This window comes from Acinonyx jubatus, chromosome C1, assembly GCF_027475565.1.
Source record: "Acinonyx jubatus isolate Ajub_Pintada_27869175 chromosome C1, VMU_Ajub_asm_v1.0, whole genome shotgun sequence".
In the NCBI taxonomy this organism is placed as follows: Eukaryota; Metazoa; Chordata; class Mammalia; order Carnivora; family Felidae; genus Acinonyx; species Acinonyx jubatus.
The window spans coordinates 113875747-113879148 of NC_069381.1; the positions used below are offsets into that span (position 1 = coordinate 113875747).

The following is a 3402-nucleotide window of genomic DNA, read 5'->3' on the forward strand; positions in this document are numbered from 1 at the left end:
TGCAAGATCATTTTCTATAGTTAAGCAAACTAATTAAGTAAAAATAATTTTTCATAATTAGCAGGACCATCATGGATGTGTGTATGTGCGGGCATGCACATGCACACACACACACACACACACACACACACGCTCTCCCTTTCCCATGAAATGCAAATTTTCTTGTTAAAAATCAAATGAAAGCTCCCTACATTCCACAGTACTACAGGAATAATTTTGTTTCAAGGTTACGAGTTTTGGGGCCCCTGGGTGGCTCCATCAGCTTCGACGGTCAAGCTTCCGACTTCGGCTCAGGTCATGATCTCAGGTTTCATGATTTCGGGCCCCACGTCAGGGTCTGTGCTGGCAGGTCAGAGCCTGGAGCCTGTTTCAGATTCTGTGTCTCCCTCTCTCTCTGCCCCTTCCCCACTTTCACTCTGCCTCTCTCAAAAATAAATAAATGTTAATTTAAAAAAAAAACACAAGTTTTGTATTTTTCTCTTTTGAAAAGGGGCAAGTCGTATGGCATCAATATGTGTAAACAGCTTATGGGACTAATTCAAAGATATCTTAGGTGAAAATGACAGGAACAGTTCACTGTGGCAATTGCCAAACACATTGAGAAGGCAGAAAGAAGGTGTTGATCCTGAGAACCTCCTCGAAGCTAGGCTGCTTCCTCAGGCCCCCAGGCCCTCGCTCAGCTAGGAACTGAACTCTGAAATGCTCCCGCCTTCTCTGCCAGTCGCAGCACCAAAACCTTTATTTGTGTGGTTTTCAGGAGTTGCCACAGAGGAAGCAATCTGTACTGATCCAAGCAAGAAACAATACAAAACTCTTGGCCCATGGAATTAGTTAACTAAGTTACAGTTAAATCCCAGCGTCACCAGTACCTCGTCTCAGTTTCCCCTTCACGAGAATGAAGATAGCAAATATAACTGCCTCTTGCAATAATTATAAGGAATAAATGAGAGAGCAATGTATGCAAATGGGCCAGATGTGAGATGTGGCCTGCAGATACAGTACGTAAAGAGCTAAGCACTAAATTTAAACTCAAACTTGACTTAAATTTGACCTTAAACTTAGATTGTCCAAATGTAAGACATGCATGGCATCTTATCATTTATAATCTGTAGGACAGTAGATAATCGTTCACTGTTACGACACTATTCTCATGAATCTTTGTGTCATCCCTGCGCAGGGACCATGCCAGTCTTCTCTGCGTCGTTCCAATTTTAGTCACGTGTGCTGCGGAAGCGAGCACACAACAGTACTCTCGATGAGCATAAACCCCTAACGAGTTTTCCAAGAATTCTTTCCATCGTATAAGGTTCCACGTGGAGAGAAGGTTTGGGGATGCATACGGCATTGTGCAGGCAACTTGCAGAACTGCAAAAGCCAGCCAGGGAACACAGACGGCGGAGAGGGTCGGTATCAAGCTCGAGAGTGTCCCTCAGATCAGGTAGAAGGGAAATCACGTGCTTTGGCTTCCGTTAGACTAATTCTTGTCCCAGCACCAATATACAAGCCACTTAGCAAATTTATTTTAATTCAAACCTTAATGGCATTCAGAGCAACATTCTACAGAAGTTAACAGCTCTCCTGACAAGCAGCAGCAGATTGTGTGGCCCTAATATGCAGCTAAGTATTTTGAGCTACTCAGACATCTGGCCCCAGTGAAACAGCTGGAAAAGCAAAACTATTAACCTTTTGTTTGCAGTGAGAGCTTTCCCTATAGATGCCAAAACATGGCGGTAGACTCGGAAATACCTCGTAGTGATTCAGACAGCTCTTCTAATGGCAGGTGATGGTGTCGTGCCTTCTTTCCCTCCTTGTTGGGAAAGAGAATATTGTCTAGTTTGTCACCTATTTGATCTGCGTTATTTTACGTACACGTGTTACGCTGAGCTCACCACACGCAGGCAGAGAAAGGCTTTATAGACCAGAACAGTCTACCATGTCTAAAATCAAAGAAGCAGTTGAGATGCCTGGGTTGGTTCAACTGGTTAAGTGTCTGACGCTTGATTTCAGTTCAGGCCATGATCGCACAGTCCGTGGGTGTGAGCCCCACTTCGGGCTCTCGCACTGACCTCACAGAGCCTGCTTGGGATTCTCTCTCTCCCTCTCTCTCTGACCCTCCCCTGCATGGGCGCTCTCTCTCTCTCTCAAAATAAATAAATACACAGGAAAAAGGTCAAAATAAATAAAATCGAAGCAGCCGTGTCTTTAGCCAGTGAGGACATTTGTTGAAAGGGAAATTAAAGCAACATAGTATCAGAAGTGCAGGTCACAGAACTAAATATCTAATGAGACCGGGGCTCCTGGGTGGTTCAGTCGGTCAGGCATCTGGCTTCGGCTCAGGTCATGATCTCGCGGTCTGTGAGTTCAAACCCCGCGTCGGGCTCTGTGCTGACCGCTCAGAGCCTGGAGCCTGTTTCAGATTCTGTGTCTCCCTCTCTCTCTGACCCTCCCCCGTTCATGCTCTGTCTCACCCTGTCTCAAAAATAAATAAACGTTAAAAAAAATTTAAAAAAAAATCTAATGAGAGTTAATCAGATATATGTCAGTTCTTTATTATTTATTTCTTCTCATGTTGTAATATTCACTGAAACTTTGTTTATAGAACAAAGTGGAACATGGAGAGCTCGTGTAAGTTGTCCCGAAAAACACACTTAGAACACCACCATTATGAAGTTGGAACCCACGCAGTCCCCGTGGACCTTCCACACAACCCCCTAAATATATACCAGATTGTAGTTTTTGCCCAGAAGTTTTTCAATTCTGATTAAATTTTAAAATGTTCCACATAAATTCCATCGTGGTAGTTTTTCCAGAAATGCCAGGTTCCAGATCTTTCTGGATACTTTGTGTGTCTCAGGGGTTACTTGCTTCAGAAAAAGATAGAGTTAAATCAATGACGGTATCTACCGCAGCCTCTTAGGTGGAAAGGCCCTTGTGTGTAACAGAGCTGCTCACATAAATCTTAAGTGGCCAGTAACAACAGGAATGCAAAAATGATAAAGGAAAGCGTCAGAGCAAAATACATTAGTAGTGGCAGATAGTGACAAAATTTAACAAATGGAGACTTAAAGTTAATGATATTTTTTTTCAAGTAAAAACAGGGGAAAAAGGAAATCCATCACAATATTTTAAAAGACTTTAATCAGAGTTTTGAAAACTATCTATGACTGTAGGGCTGAGAAAGGATTCCTGGAAGAAGAGAGGGCAGGAGAAGAAGGTATCTTGGATTATGACGACAGCTTGAGGAAATAAGCCAGTAGACTGGATAATGGATTTGGATTTGGAGGGTACAGAAGTAGGCATATCAGAGGGGACTCTAAGGGTTCTAGTTTGCCTAGCAGTGTGACTGGTAGTGTTATCCATTTATCGCAGAACATGGGAAGAGGACCTTGCATGAAGGGAAGT

General features: G+C 43.2%; 1 non-coding gene across 1 annotated transcript; it reads right to left on the reverse strand.

Moving 5' to 3' along the window:
• Positions 1-1132: 1132 nt before the first annotated feature.
• LOC113598344 (U6 spliceosomal RNA) lies at positions 1133-1240 on the reverse strand. The gene has a single exon (XR_003419018.1). It is a non-coding gene; the product is annotated as a U6 spliceosomal RNA (small nuclear RNA).
• Positions 1241-3402: the final 2162 nt, after the last annotated feature.